The 17629-nt window shown below is 31.5% G+C and overlaps 1 pseudogene; it reads right to left on the reverse strand.

The window, feature by feature from the left end:
* Positions 1 to 2298: 2298 nt before the first annotated feature.
* Positions 2299 to 2442, reverse strand: LOC145267335 (U2 spliceosomal RNA; annotated as a pseudogene).
* Positions 2443 to 17629: the final 15187 nt, after the last annotated feature.

Here is a 17629-nt window from a genome sequence, read left to right on the forward strand (position 1 = left end):
AACGTCAGGAAAAACGCGTATCAGTAAATGTACATGAAATGATTTAACCGGATATATTATTTAATTTAATATATTGCCATTTACAATTCGCTTGGTGTTTGCAATAACCATAAACAAGACTCAGGGACAAATTTCAAATTTGTGTGACTTACATCTACACACTGATTGATTCTAACATAAACAAATATATGTTGCGTGTTCTACAGTCGAGAAATCACAAAATCTCTATATCTGCACAGAATATGGAACACACTTATCAAAAGCTTTCGAGAACATAAACATATAAAAACATACACTTTCATTTTAGTGTTGGTTGTTTTCCATCTCCTCAATCTAGGTCATAGCAGTGTGTGGCCGTGTAAAGCTAGTATATATATATATATATATATATATATATATATATATATATATATATATATATATATATATATATATATGAATGCATATTTGTAAACAGAAATTTTTTTTTTAAATAAACTCATTAATATTGTATTTTATCAATCGTTTTTCATGAATTAAACCGAAATATATTAAGTCCTCAGGCACCATCCACACGTACACAAATAAATACGTATATAAGAGTGTGTTTCCATATGCATAATGCATGTTTAATCATGTAAATTGCCTTGATATCTATGAATATATACATACATACGTATTGAATATTACATTAAAAAATTAGTTCATTAATATTTTATGTGATTTTTCCTTTTCTAATAATTTTTCATATTCTATTATTGAACTCTTTCTTCCTCCTTTCCTTTATATTATATATATAAACATATATATATAAACATATATATATATATAAACATATCTATATATAAACACTTATATATATAAACATAAATATTACATGTACATATATTCTCATATCCATTTTTATATAGAATAATGCATTTTAAAATGAACTCATTAATATTGTATATTAATATTTCTTTTTCATGTACTTGATCAGAATATATTGAAGCCTCGCCCTCGCCTTAGACGAATATATATATATATATATATATATATATATATATATATATATACATACATACATATATATATATATATGTATAGCTGCATATCCATGTATATTACGTATATACAGATAAAAATGTATTAGGATGTATATAATATATATAGCATGTATATGTGTATACACACACACACACACAAACACACACACACATATATATATATATGTATCACATACTGAGTATATATACATATACATAAAAGTATATGCATGTAATATATTAGTATATATTACATATATATTAGTATATAGTACACATATATAACATATATGTATATATATACCTTATATTTAGCCAAACACACTCATACACACACACACACACACACACACATATATATATATATATATATGTATATATATATATATATATATATATACATCGTTTATCGAGTGTTTGAGTGTGGAATAGTAAGTCATTTGTATAATAAGTCAGTAACGAATGCCGAATATAAAAATCGAATGAATCATAAAAAAAGCAATTATGAAAGATAATTCGCATTGATCGGTAATTATGATTAGAAAACAAAGATGGCCGTGCTCTTCTTTCTACGCATGCGTCAGAATCGGATTGCTTGCGAGCAAGTAATGAGAGGACATACAGAATATATAAAATCCACACATACGCCCATACACACACCAACAAATGGCCGTTGCTGTCGGGGAATGTGAAGTAGCGAACAGAATATTAGCTCTTGAATGTTGAACGTCCTCCCTATGTGAGCTGTGTATGTTGTTGACTTCCTGTTTCAATGATCCAGGGGTTGAGCCGTCGTGTTATATGCATATTTGTTTTATTTTAATTTTTGTCAATTAGTACCTATTTACTATGCCTCCCCACGGGACAGAGTTAGACACCAGGGTCGTTTTTTAACGCGGAGAAAAGGTACAAAAATAAAAAAATTGTCTCAGTCGTGAAGGATTTCTCCTCCACCGAAAGAGAACAAGAAATGGAAGTGAAGCATCTGAAGAACAGATGGTATTTATTTGCTCCCCCACCGAGCAAATTAGGCACAAGGCCGATTTTTAATGTGAGGAGTGAAGGGAGGGGGGAAGGGAAAAAGGGGACCAGCTCCCGAGAGGTGGGAAATGGGAGCTGGTTAAAGGTCAGGCATGTGGGGTTGCCCCCACATCTGGTCTTTGTTAGTCATAGCTAGTCATAGCTGGTCATAGCTTGCAGTATCTGCCGGAACAGATGGTATTTATTTGCTCCCCCACTGAGCAAATTAGGCACAAGGCCGTTTTTAATGTGAGGTAAAAACCAGCTCCCCTAAAAGGGGTCACCCTGGTTACCAAAAATAATAATTGTCCCAGTATAGAGGGTTTCCCCTCCATTGACTGGTACAAATTATCTTAAGTGCAGTATCTGCCGGAACAGATACTACACTTTGATCTTGACCAAAAGGCCAAGAAAAAAAAGTTCCCCAATTATTAATAAATATATAAAATTCAAAGTCGGTGTATTTGTGTGTGTGATGTTTGTATGTTCGCTATAAACAGAAAGGTTAGAGAATCTACGTAAAATCTAAGTGTCTATATGTGTGTGTGTGTGTGTGTGTGTGTGTGTGTGTGTGTGTGTGTGTGTGTGTGTGTGTGTGTGTGTGTGTGAAAGAGAGAATGAGACGCTCAGAAATAAGAAAGAAAGCCACAGAAACCGAGAGAGCTAAAGATAAAGTGATGGAGAGAAAATGACATAAGGGTAAATAAGGAAATAAGGGGAGACTAAGCCAACGGGCGAGTCAGAAAAGGTAAAGAAAAAGTGATGGACTCTTGGCGCAACGGATAAAAACTCATTACAATCAATACTAAATGAAATCTTTTGAAAAGTGAAAACCCAATCACTACAGGCGATAGTAGAAATATAATAAGAAATAAACTTACAATGCGGACGAAACAGGAATAATCTATTCAATAAATTTAATGAAGGGTTCTATTCGAAATTCCGTGAGATAGTAGATTTAGACAAGGTTCACACAAAAGAAGGTCGGAAGCTACATCACTCGAAACGTTATGAGAATAAAATTCAAGATGAGAATAGTAGTCTTAATTATACAAATAATACAAACCAAATATATGTTTTAATATGTTTATATGTAAACAGAAAAATATGGCCACGGGTAGTTATGTCCGCCGTTCACTTGTTATTTAGCGGTCTGGGGTTCAAGTTCACCTGTTATCTGGATTATTATTTCCAATACTTAGTTGAATTATGTCCATATAGAAATAAAAAGAAAACTGCATTCTTTAATACTTTTTTTTTACTCTAAACCGGGCATATTGGAACCTAAGGTGTTACTATTTGGGATAGAATCTGATATGGAATGTGAGGCGTTGAGTAGCAAGGTGTCTGTTTACATTGCATTTAAACTTCGTCAGATAGACACAGTCAGGGAAGCAAGAAAGAGGGGGGTAATTCCAAAATCCAATAGTCTGAAGGAAGAGACTATTACAGTAGAAAACTCATCGGTGAAGGGGTGGGGTTTTGCTGCTCATCGGGGTGGTCGGGAGCATGTACGCGAGAAGGTACAAATGCTATGAGTTGTTCAATGCACATTAAAGCACTTGTAAAGCAGACACTGGGATGCGATATTGCGGCGATGGGACAGAGGTTGGAACTTGGTTGATTGTGCGGGAAGTATTAAATTTGAGACATTGTTTCGACCCTGTCTAAGAGTGAGAGACTAGTAGTGGATGCACCAGCCCATATGTGGCAAACCCACTCCATGTAAAGGCCAGTTTTGTCTTTGTGGAGATTTAGGATGCTCTCTGGTGTGAGTTTATTTCTTGCATAGTATCTTCTTTTTTATCTTATTTGGATTAGTGATACTAATCTTCTTGGGTATTATTTACAGTAGGACTCGTAGCGTAACGTATAACGTACTAGGATATTAACGATGTTGAAGGTTCGGCTCTGTAGTGCGGGTGATACTAAAAATTGTAGATTGCTTAAGCCTTTAAAAGTTTGATCAGATATGCCTAAAGAAAGTCGGAGGTTACATCGGCTGAACTGTTGTTAGAATATCACTTAAGATGAGAAAAGTATTACGAATAATCTAATAAAAATTATTAATCCACATCTTAACAATTCAGAAACATGATAACCCCTCTTCCTAATAAAATATTTTATTAGGCTCTCTCTGCTCTACCGATATTTCTATAGTAGGCGTTTGACAGCGCTTAGATCTCTGATTCAGCCTGTAAAACATTCACAGCAACAACCATTACAAGAACAAATATCGTCCACGCCTTGTCTATGCATCGCGTGCTATGAAGTATACAATATGTAACATGTGTTGATGAATGATGTCGAATTGAGGTCAACCCGCCTGAGGAAGTAAATGATCTAAAGCAATTATTCAGCGAAAGCCAATAAAATAGCATTGAATTCGTAAGAAAAGTCGGTTTATATAAAAAAATATAATATTCACGTGAAAAGAAATCGCGTATTTACATCATTCTTAAACATTTTTTTTTACACAGTGATCACCACTTATCAAGGTCCGGAAGCCACTCAGGGATAAGGGTTATTGCAAGTACATTACGTTAGTGTGGAGATTTGATGAAGTGTTTACTTAAGGGCGCGGTTCATTAGGAATTTGTTAACATTGGACTTGAAGACATTCAAGTTGTAGTGCGGAGGGAAGCAGACAGACGGAACAGAGTTCCACAGGCGTGCAGTTCTAAGAAAGAAGCTTTGTTCATGGAATCCGCGTTTTGATTTAGGCACAGATATAGAGTGGGGGAAAATTTTCACAGTGGATTCAGCTAGACGGGTGTTTTTCGTGAAAGATTGGCGAGGGGGGACCAGGGATTGGAGTTCAGACGAGCACCTGCCATGAAAATAACGATAAAACAAGGATAGGCTCGCAACGTCTCTTCTATGGGAGAGGGGTTGCAGGGTAGAGAAAAGGGCATCCCCCACTAAACCACGAAGTCTATTTTGTACTCTGTCAAGGCATGATAGGCTGTTTAACATATACGGTTACAGGCATCATCGATCTTTTGCAATATTTACTAAAACATAAATATCATGTGCAATCAATTATGAAGAAAATATTTATCTGTGTAGGAAACATCACAGCAATAGTGTAATAGAATGTAAATATTCAATATCAAACTTTAAAGAATAACTAGAATATGCTTATTTTTAACTGATTTGTGCGAATGGTATACCAGTTATTACCTTCGTTCAGTTTTTCTCATTTAAAACTAAGCATTTTAGTATTTATTAACGCTTTTAGCGTAATTAACAAGTTCCTCCTAAGAAATAGGTGTTGGTAGAAGTAGGGAATGAGAGAATGAGAGAATGAGGGAATGGGAGAATGAGAGAATGAGGGAATGAGAGAATGAGAGAATGAGAGAAGGAAGGAATGAGAGAATGAGATACTTAAAAGAATATTGTTAAATTATACAAGCAGGCGCATACACGCATACGCATCGATGAATAGTGTATAAGTTATGTGAGAAAGTACGCGTTTTTTTTTGTTTTTTTTTTTACATGGGGTTTACCACTTATCAAGGCCCAATGGCAACTCAGGGATAAGGGTTATTGTGTATACAGTAATCAAAGGGATAGTGTAGCAATAGTATTGGAGAATTGGTAAGGTGTCATTACTTAGGAGGGGCGGTTCATCAGGAATTTGTTTGTGTTGGACTTGAAGACATCCAGGTTGAAGTCGGGAGGGAAACAGGCAAGTGGAACAGAGTTCCACAGGCGTGCAGTTCTAAGAAAAAAGCTTTGTTCATGGTATCTACGTTTTGATTTAGGCACAGGTAGGCAGTGGGGAAAATTATTGACGGTGGTTTCAGCTAGTCGGGTGTTTTTTGAAAAAGATTGGCGAGGGGGGCAGAGAATGGAGCTCAGACAAGCACCTGCCATGGGAATAACGATAGAACAATGACAGGCTCGCTACGTCTCTTCTGTGGGAAAGAGGTTGCAGGGTACAGAAAAGGGCATCACCCACCAAGCGACGAAGTCTATTTTGTACTCTGTCAAGGCAGGATAGGCTGTTTTTAGCAGACCCCGCCCAGATGTGGCAGCAGTACTCCATCTTTGGACGTACTTGGGTCTTTTATAGATAGTGAATTGCATCATTAGTGAGATATCTTCTGGAGCGGTAGAAGGATCCCTCCATTTTCCCAGCGACCTTGGCCACAGACTTGATGTATGTGTTCCATTTAAGATCAGGTGTAAAGGTCAAACCCAGGAGCTTATCAAAATCTGGGGGCCTCCCTTAGACGAGAGCCACCCATTTCAATTGATGCCAGATGGGGATCAGAGCGTTTATGATGTAGAGATAGGAGCTTGGTCTTAGATGCATTAAAGGTAACCAGCCACCTCTTTCCCTACTGTCCCACGCGCTCAAGATCAGAGGAGAGAGAATCAGAGAGAACATCATCATTTACGACCTTTGATGTGTTGCCATAGATGGTCGTGTCATCAGCATAGATGTCAACGAAAGATTTTAGTATGTGTTTTGAGAGATCATTGATGTAGATCAGGAAAAGAGTTGGGCCCCGTATGGACCCCTGAGTGACTCCAGCATTAATACTGTGGACCTCTGATTTCTGCCCATAAACCACTACTCTTATGAGCCTATCTGAGAGAAATGACTTAATGATCGAGAAAACATTTCCAGTTATACCGTAGCTGGAAATCTTGTGTAGTAGGCTTTTATGCCAAACCTTATCGAAGGCCTTTGATATGTCAAGAGCAATTGCCCTAGAAAGGAAGCCTTTGTCGAGAGATTCGCTAATCCTATGAAATATAACCGTTAGCACATCTGCTGTACATCTAGCAGAGCGGAAACCTTATTGCGTGTCGCTAAGAAGGTTATTTCTGCTGAGGTGGTTGACTACTTCTCTATTTATTGTGGATTCCAGCAACTTACTCATGACACACAGGAGACTTATTGGTCTGTACTGAGAGGGAGATGACTTATCACTTGAATTCTTAAATACAGGGCATACTGATGAGGTTTTCCAGAGTGTTGGGAAGCACATACGAATCCTTTTTTAATTAGATGCTCTGTAAGTGTTAATTAAAGCAACAGGGTATGTATAAATGAACAACAGTTTTTGTTATAAAGTCTGAGATTTATTCGTCTGACCGATCATTTTTCCCAGATCCAAAACATCGGTAAATTTTTTTAGATGTGTTCTGTCGTGGGTAACAATCAATATTCATACGTCAACATGGACTATTTGCCAAGTTCTTAGAGAAAATGCGTAATGATGTAATGTGTAAAATTCAGGAAGAAACAAAGAAAAATTCTTTATGTTATGGGAAAACGCTATCACATCAGTTATCGCATCAGCTTTATTTCTTTTTGATTACAAGTGACAAAAAGCATTTACATACAAAATCTTAGTTTATTTTAAACTAATAATCGCCATATATTGTCTATTAATTGGGGTTGAAACGGCGAGGTACATTTGACTACGAAACTAATCGTGTATATATCAATATATTGCTTTCGTATTCTGTTAGCGGCCATCTTGTTTTTTAAGAGAAAAGCTATTGCTTCATTACGCACATATTGACATAGGTTATTTAAGATTTCCTTTTCGTTGCAGAAACGTTATCTCTTAACTCTATCTTTTCCGAAACTAAACGTCGCAAAGCTGCCTCAAATGATTGGCTGTTTTCATGGACTGTTCTTGTATGGGCCTTTAGTTGATTAAAATAGTTTTTAAGGGATCAAAAGGGTTGACATTGAAAAAAAATCGTTATACATTTTGTACATTCATCCTTTTTTTTTTTTTGTAAAAATTCGTCACCATTTATCAAAGCTTAAAGGCCACTCGAGGATAAGGGTTAATGGGCATACATTAGTCAATGGGATTATAGCGTAGTAAACATAAGTAGTAGGAATTTTGTAAATTGAATTACTCAGGGGGGACGGTTCATCAAGAACTTGTTTACATTGGACTTGAAGACAATCAAATTGTAGTCAGCTGGAAAGCAAGCAAATGGAAGTGAGTTCCACAGGTGTGCAGTTCTAAGAAAGAAGCTTTGTTCATGGAATCTACGTTTATTTTTTTTTATTATTTTTATTCAGTTCATGTGCGTGTCACGTTGGTGCAGTTGTAAAGTCACAGCTTTTAATACTACAGTTTTACTTTCGGTTTTGATTCTAGTTGATGACACCTGAATACTTTTTTCCTTTGGAACTCTATAATAATATATACGGAATCTGGACAATTTAAAATATCGTATTTAAACGTATTTTACAACCAGGACAAGGCCAGGCGCCCCCGATAGTTTATATATATATATATATATATATATATATATATATATATATATATATATATATATATATATATATATATATATATATATATATATGTATGTATACGCAGGCTCCTTCAGTCTTAGACTTAGACAGACTATGGATATCCACGAAGGGTTGCTTGCACGTGAAATTTTTGTGACAGGAGGTGCGCAATCTCCAACCACACCTCTCCTGAGACGATATTGTTAAATACCAGTGGCAAGTGAAGTACAGGACGACTGGAAACAAATGCCGAGATAAGCGGAGAGCACATACAGCGACTAGAATTCCCAAATGGTCACCCATCTGATACTAACCAGGCTCAACGTTGCTTAATTTCGGTGATCTCACGAGAACCGGTGTGTCAACGCGATTATACCCCCCCATATATATATATATATATATATATATATATATATATATATATATATATATATATATATATATGCTGAAATGCGTAAATTTAAAAAATCTTAAATCAACAAAACCACCCTTTGATTTAACTTATTTTAACATGACATGTAAGTAGGTAATAATGTTTTTACCTGAAATGCGTAAATTTAAAAGATCCCTACTCAACGAAATCAACAATAGAGTAGAGGAGTTTACTTAATTTTGCATAAAATTTAAGTAGCTAATAATGTTTTTACCTGAAATGCGTAGATTTGAAAGATCCATAATCAGCAAACCATCCTATGATTTGTTCTTATTTCGACATAATTCTTTAGTTATTGTTTTTATTGTTGTTGTTATGAATAGAGGCAGAATGACGATTTCACTGGAAATTTGTAAGAATATTCGCTAATTTCAACATGACATGTAAGTAATGTTTTTACCCGAAATATTCGTATATTTAAAAAAAAACTAATCAACAAAAGCACTATATGATTGTAAATATTTCGACATGACACTTGAGCAGGTAATAATGTTTTCACCCGAAATGCGTTCGATTAAAAGATCCTTAATCAACAACAACCACCTTATGTTTGTAAATATTTCGACATGACATTTAAGTAGGTAATGTTTTCACCTGAAATGCATTGGCATTTGTACTAATTGTAACATGAGATGTAATAATTTTGAAACAAGTTAAACTTACATAATACATTGGAAGTAAATATTTATTACGAGTCCGTTATTAAAGTCGGTTTAACTTTTGGAATGCAGAGATAGAGAGCAATTTCCTAAACGTCTGCCCAATATACAAACAATAATTTTAATTTTAAATCCTTATTTATCATATGGATTTATGGATTAATTGGACTTTTAGGGTCAAATTATCTGCTTTAGCCCCCCCCCCCATTTACACCAAAAGAGTCCGTTGTAAAATCACCGGGCTTTTTTTCTTTGTTTTTTTTACTTTATCAAGAAAAAAACTGAAATTTTACTTGATTAAATAATTCGAAATAAGAAAAAAAAAATTTTGTTTTAATTAAATTATTTTTACTCTGCAGCAAAACAAAATCACTAAACAAAAATATCGTAAAACTTAAATTTTAAAAAATGCATAAACATCAAAATAATTATTTCATTTAATTCTTTTTTATTTACTGTGCAAAATAATACTTATTTATCAGTTTTAAATAAGTTCAACTTAAAAAAATTAAAATTTATTACGAGTGTTTATTTAGGTCACACAAAAACAAAAAAATACTTTTAATTTTTAATTATCATATAAGCTTTTATGGATTTATTTAATGTTTGATGTCTAATTACCTGCTTAACCCTCCATCCTCTAAAAAGAAATATAAGTTGTAAAATTAACGTTTTTAAAAATTATTTTATCAAGTAAAAATAAAATTTTACTTGATAAAATAATTTTAATTAAGATTTGTTTCTTTTTATTTAATTTAATTATGTTTTACTGTGCAGTAATTAATATCACTTCGAAATAAGTAAAAAAAAAAAATTAAAAAAAAAACAAAGTCCATCACTACGAATAAAGAAAAACAATCGAATTAGGTTCTTGAGTTAATAATTCGAAATATAAAAATGATAGCACTTATGCATCTCTGTTACCGCACTGAAATCGTCTAGCTGAATCCACTGTGAAAAATTTCCCCCACTCTATATCTGTGCCTAAATCAAAACGCGGATTCCATGAACAAAGCTTCTTTCTTAGAACTGCACGCCTGTGGAACTCTGTTCCGTCTGCCTGCTTCCCTCCGGACTACAACTTGGATGTCTTCAAGTCCAATGTTAACAACTTCCTAATGAACCGCCCCCTTAAGTAAACACTTCATCAAATCTCCACACTAACGTAATGTACTTGCAATAACCCTTATCCCTGAGTGGCTTCCGGGCCTTGATAAGTGGTGATCACTGTGTAAAAAAACAAACAAAAAAAACAATGGGGAAGCAAGGGATTTTGTAACTATGTTGTACTTTTACCTAACAAATTAATTAAAAAAATATCGTAAAAATAAAATTCAACTCGTAAATATTATAAAATATAGCGCTGTAACATAGATGCACAAACATCCAAGTGATTTTTTTTCATTTAATTTGATTTGATTTACTGTGCAATAAGTTAAACTTAAAAAAACATTAGAAGAATTTATTGCGAGTCTTTATTTGATCACACAATAAACAAATAATATTTTTAATTTTAATCTTTTATGGACTTTTTAAAAATATTTATGGTTAATTATTTGCTTAACGCTCCACCCTTAAAAAAGTCATAAAATCATCGTTTTTTTATTTATATTTATTTTTTTTATTTATATTTATTTTTTTATTTATATTTATTTTTTTTATTTATTTATTTTTTTTATTTATATTTATTTTTTTTATTTATATTTATTTTTTTTATTTATATTTTTTTTATTTATATTTATTTTTTTATTTATATTTATTTTTTATTTATATTTATTTTTTTATTTATATTTATTTTTTTTATTTATATTTATTTTTTTATTTATATTTATTTTTTTTTACTTTAGTAATCAAGTAAAATAATTGGATTTTTACTTGATTAAATAATTCGAAACAAGAAAAAGATTTTCGTTTTAAGTTAATTAGTTTTACTGTGCCGTAATTCATATCACCAAGAAATAAAAAAAAATATTAAAAAAAACAAAGTCCATCACTACGAATAAAAAAATATTCCATCAAAATTGGTTCTTGAGTAAATAATTCGAAAAGAAAAATGATATATAACTGCACTGAAATCGTTATTTAGAAAGAAATTATAAACATGGGGAGGGAAGGTGTTTTGTAACTACGTTGTACTTTCATCTAACAGTTTAATAAAAAAAATATCATAAAAATTAAATTTAACTTGTAAATATTATAACAATGGCGCAGTAACATATATGCACAAAATCCAAATTATTTCTTCTTTAAATTTCATTTGATTTTATTTACTGTGCAATAACTCCTATTCATCCAGAGTTAGACATGGGATGAGTTTTGAACGTGAGGAGCAAAAATAAAAATTATGTCAGTTATTTGTCTTTATTTTGTTTTAATATAAAAACTGAAATAGATAATACAAACAAGTTAAATCTTAATTAGCGAGAATAGTCAATTCATATTCCGAGGGTGTTTAAAGAAATTTATTTGTTTAATTTTACATAAAGCTTTCAAGCTAACAATGAAGTTTATATAAATAAACGTTAATACATACATAAAAATTGTAACCCAATATTTTATCTGTAAATTTGACGAGTTTTTGTGAAAAATAATATTTGAACTGAAAGTTAAAAACGACCATATTGTTTTAATTTTTTAGTTTGTTAGTGAAATTGTTTTTATCCAACGAGAATGTGGCATGCGTTTTCCTCATCTTAGCAAAATATAGCTAGGTTTTTCCTCATCAACGATGCCAATTCTTTTTAATTTAATTGAATGTGTATTAGGTATTTGGAATATTCCACTTTCCTGTTAAGAGATGTCATGATGATAACGGTCGAAGCGAATTAGGGTATTAATATATAGATAATAATAATGATAATAATTATAATAATAAACAAAGCTTCTTTAGACTATATATATATATATATATATAGAGAGAGAGAGAGAGAGAGAGAGAGAGAAAGAGAGAGAGAGATAGAGAGAGAGTGAGAGAGAAAGTGGTAGTCTGACAGAGAGAGTAATTTCTTGTTTTCATAATAGGATGAATATAGGCAGAATGCTGTATTACAATAAACCACATCTAATTAATCGTTTACTGAATTCTATACATTAGCATGATTATCCATCACGGAATCTGGCACACTTGGTATTATAACCAGGCGGAATAGCTTTCTGAGTTTTCATGTTTTCTTGTAACCGTATGTAAAGATGGATGATCAAACTAATGTATACTGCTCTTTAAAATTAACTGTCGCACATAACATATATATCCATATACATATGCAGATGTATATGCACATATGTATATGCACACACATAAAAACACATTATATATGTGTATATATTTATACATCTATACATATATATACGAGAGAGATATTGATAAAGAGAGTGTGTGTGTGTGTGTGTGTGTGTGTGCGTGTGTGTCAGCGAGAAAGAGGGCGAGCAATGAGAATTCTTTGAAATAAATGGGGTTTTCTGCTGTGAAAATAGTATCCACTTAAAGTTTCACATTTATTTTTCATATCGGTAAACATACTTACGTAAGTCAATACAGCCTTTCGAAGTTCTTCCAAGGGTTGGGGAAGAGAGAAGCTTATATGTAGAAAATAAAAAGAAAACACTGATACGTAGATGTGTAAATCGATAGATATTGAAACATACGTATAAATACACATACAGACAACAACATCCTCTGATATATGTAATGACTGTACGTATCGATGCATCGTTAGGTCACAATTAATACCACTGTATATGCTTTGATTTCATTTGATAATTCAAAAACTCTGACATATCTGTTATAATCATATGTATTTAATTTCCCACGGTTGCAGAGTTAAACACAAAGCCAGTTTTAATTGTATAGAAAATCCAGGTCCCTAAAATGGGGCACTCAAAATTAGAACGAAAAATAAATTATATCAGTCTAGAAGGATTTCTCATTTACTGAGATCCGTCATGAAAAAGTGAAATGTAAAGTCTGTATAGTTACTACAGTTAGGCTTATTAAGATATTCTTATGAAGAAAAAAAAATTAATAGGTTTTATTATCGTATAATATACGAAATACTATTTGCTTATATATTATTTAGTGCTACCAGATCAGGCTGTTTGAAGTTATCGGCTTCCTGACTTAGATGTTATTGTTTTTTCCTTTCCCTTTGCAAAAGCCAATCATGTTTTACAAAAGCCAAAAAAAAAAAAAAACACACAAAAAGAATCTTCTCTGCAAAACAACCAAACCATGAATAAATATTTGAAGACATAAAGAATTTGAAGCATAATTTTTTTTTTTTTTGCCATTTTGGTTATGTATCAAATAACCCGAAAAGTGTTAATATACGGTACAATCACGTTGACAAACCGATTCCCGCTACATCACCGAAGTTAAGCAACGTTGAACCTGGTCAGTAGTAAATGGATGACTATTTGGGACTTTCAGGTGCTGTATGTGCTCTCTGCTTATCTCGGCATTGTTTCCAGTCGTCCTGGTCTTCTCCTTGCCACTGGACTCAAGCAGTGCCAATTTAGGAGAGGTCTGGTTGGTGATTGCGCAATCCTTACCTAACAATTACACACGCTACTGCCCCTAAGGGGTATCCTTTGTCTTTAAAGGCTGAACGGAAGCATGGATAATATGCCGTAAAACAAAACAGCCACACTAAATATTATGAATAAATATTTCAGGATATAAACAACTTAAAGTATGAAAACTTGTCAAAATTACTGGATTTAGTTTGACCAAAAAAGGTTAATGTGGCGTAAAACAACGAAAGTAAATAAGTATTTCATTTAGCATTACTCCGTGGGGTAAACAGACATAGCAACGCGAAAAAAAAAAAAGGATTTATTCTTTCGCTAGTTTCGTCTCGTAGAACCATATTAGCATTTCTATATTCAATTTGGCTACCAGTATATATATATATATATATATATATATATATATATATATATATATAACTACTTAATTTACTCACATAAAATTAATATACGAAAGTATAGATTTATGCGTAAACTTTAAGTATTTACTTCAAAAGTGCTCAATACGTAGTTAGAGCTAGTTAGTAATTCATAAAATATATATGGCGATTAAGCTACACTGGATATTCCGCGTTTCATCCACTCTAGGACTCCTCAGGCTTATGCGCGCATAAGCCTGAAGAGTCCTAGAGTGGATGAAACGCGGAATATTCAGTGTAGCTTAATCGCCATATATATTTTATAAATTACTATATATATATATATATATATATATATATATATATATTACAATAGAAAAATGCAAACATGAAAAGTAATATGGTTAAGCTTAAACATGGAAAAGTAAATACTAGTAGTTAAAACTGGAAAAGAAAAGGACAAGATATTCTAGTTAAAAAATTTAAAAAGTTATAACTTAAAATATTGCAATATTAAGGATAGATTATATAATGTTATTAATTGAATTTTTAAAAATTCTTAATGCTGCAATATTTTAAGTTATAAATTTATTATATTTTTTACTAGAATATCTTGTCCTTTCTTTTCCAGTTTTAACAACTAGTCCTTTACTTTTCCATGTTTAAGCTAACCATATTACTTTTCATGCTCGTATTTTTCCTATTGTAATCCGTTATTTTCTAGACATTCAGTAAATTCACTTGTTTTTTTGTTTAATTTCAGTCTTTTTTTTTTGCCTCATGACCATAACATACCCATATGTAATAACAATGTATGTCACTCGTCTGCTTTCAATAAAATCCTCCAATTATCTCCCTTTCATCATTCCTTTCCCTCTGTTTCACTTGCTACTTCTTTTTTCGTGACAGACGTGAAATGCTAGCAACAGTAGTCACTGAAGCGACGTGGTTACTATGGAAACCAGTCATAAAAAACGCCGCTCGTCTCCTTACATTTTTTTTTTACGAATTTGAATACCAGTAACTTTTGTTTTACTGAACGGAAATTGAAAAGTTTTTGAACAATATATTTGAGAAGGTGATCTATAAACTGTAATAATTGTTTGAAATTTGGCAAAAAATGAGTGAGCAGTGAAAATTTAAAGCAGTGCTAAATGACTAAAACTGCTACTTAATCATATATTCAAACACTACCATGTTTGAATTATATATATATATATATGTTTGTGTGTGTATGTATGTATGTATGTATGTATATAATATATATATATATATTTATATATATATTATATACATACATACATAATCATTATGTATATATATATATATATATATATATATATATATATATATATATATACTGGGTGGCCGAAAAGTCCCAGGACACTATACATGTATTTTTAATAAAACACAGTATTTTTTAATGAAACACACAGAAAACATATATACATTCAACAAAAAAAGAGAACTTTATTAGAAACAAAGCAGAAAACAACTAGAGTAATTTAGTGGTCTAGGGGATCAGTATGTTGGCCCTCGTTGTTCTTGCACAATTCCATTCGCCTCCAGGTTCTTTGTGCCATTTTTTTTTAGAGAATTCCTTGATACGCTAGCAAAAGCTGCAATAATCACATGCTTTAGCTGATCAATGGTTTCGTATCTAATACCAGAAACTTGACCTTTAATTAAACCCCATAATGAGTTGTCTGGGACTTTTCGTCCACCCTGTATATAATATATATATATACATAATGATTATGTATGTATGTATATGATATATATACACACACACACACATATATATATATATATATATATATATATATATATATATAATGATTTAAAGAAAAAAACCAACCCAAATGAAACCTAATCACATTTAGTTTTTGTTATATTTTTTCATTTAACTATTTTGTATTCCTCATTGATTTTCTACAGAAATCCTTTTGGATTTAAACATACGTACAATCTCTCTCTCTCTCTCTCTCTCTCTCTCTCTCTCTTTCTCTCTTCGTCTTTATATATATATATATATATATATATATATAGAGAGAGAGAGAGAGAGATAGATAGATAGATAGATAGATAGATCGATAGATAGATATGCAGATAGATAGATAGATAGGCAGATAGATAGAGGATAGATAAATTCAGTTGAAAATTCTCCTATATCAAACTGATCTTTTCACTTGCTAGAAACCGTTTTTCTACTGACAAGCAATGTAATTTATAAATTGATTTCCCATAAAACATTTTAGATTTTGTAATATTTCTTAAGATTTTTTTAAAAGTTGCAATTCATTTCAACTGACATCATGTGTTTTCGACCTCAAGGAATACAATTTCGTTTAGGTTATTTGACTTTTGAGACTTTGTATTTTCTTCGTAGTATACCTTATTAAGTTTTTTTTTATGTTTTTAAATTAAACTGAGTTTTTGCATTCGGATTCTAATTTTTTTCTGTTGGTTCTTATGAATTACAATTCCATTCGTTTATTGATTGACTTTTTAATTTCATATTGAAAATGACTTTTAATTATTTTTTAAAATATGTTTTCAAATTTATGCTGACATTGTGATGCATTTTTACTTATGTTTATTTTGTGAATGAAAGCATCTATGTTTGCAAATCACTAGGATGCTTTATTAATATAGTTTTCTGGTTGAATTCTTGATGGATTAATAAATATTGTAATTTTTAATTTTTTTTTAAATTATATATATAATTTTTTTAAAACTTATATATATGTACATATATATAATTTATAAAAAATATCTGCGATTTAAAAAATAGTATATAAAGACTTTTAAAAATTGTATATATATAATTTTTTAATTCATATCTACATGTACATATCTTTAGTTACATATATATAATTAACAAATTATATATACATAATCAAAAATATATGTAAATGACATGTTTAAATATAATATATATATAATCCTTTAAAGTTATATATATATATATAATCTTTTAAAGATATATATATATATATATAATATATTTAATTATATATCCACATATATATTTATATTATAAAATTATTCATATATAATTTTTATTGTAAACACACACACACACACACATATATATATGATGATTGCAACGTCTTGTCAGTCCAGTGCCACTCCCTCAGACATTTAAAATCCATGAGCCCAAATGTCTGAGGAAGTATCTATACAAATATGATGTTACAGAGTCTTAGCTTTGTACGACAGCTAAGTCTCTCTCTCGGTTCAAAATGTTGAGATCCAGCAACAAGTAAGAGCAAGATAGCCAGCAACAAATTAAACTGCAGACCAGCTTAATGCGGGTAATGGTCTTCCGATTTATGGTTTTTTAAATC

This window comes from Euprymna scolopes, chromosome 42 (genome assembly GCF_053919585.1).
Source record: "Euprymna scolopes isolate OS-2025 chromosome 42, ASM5391958v1, whole genome shotgun sequence".
NCBI lineage: Eukaryota > Metazoa > Mollusca > Cephalopoda > Sepiida > Sepiolidae > Euprymna > Euprymna scolopes.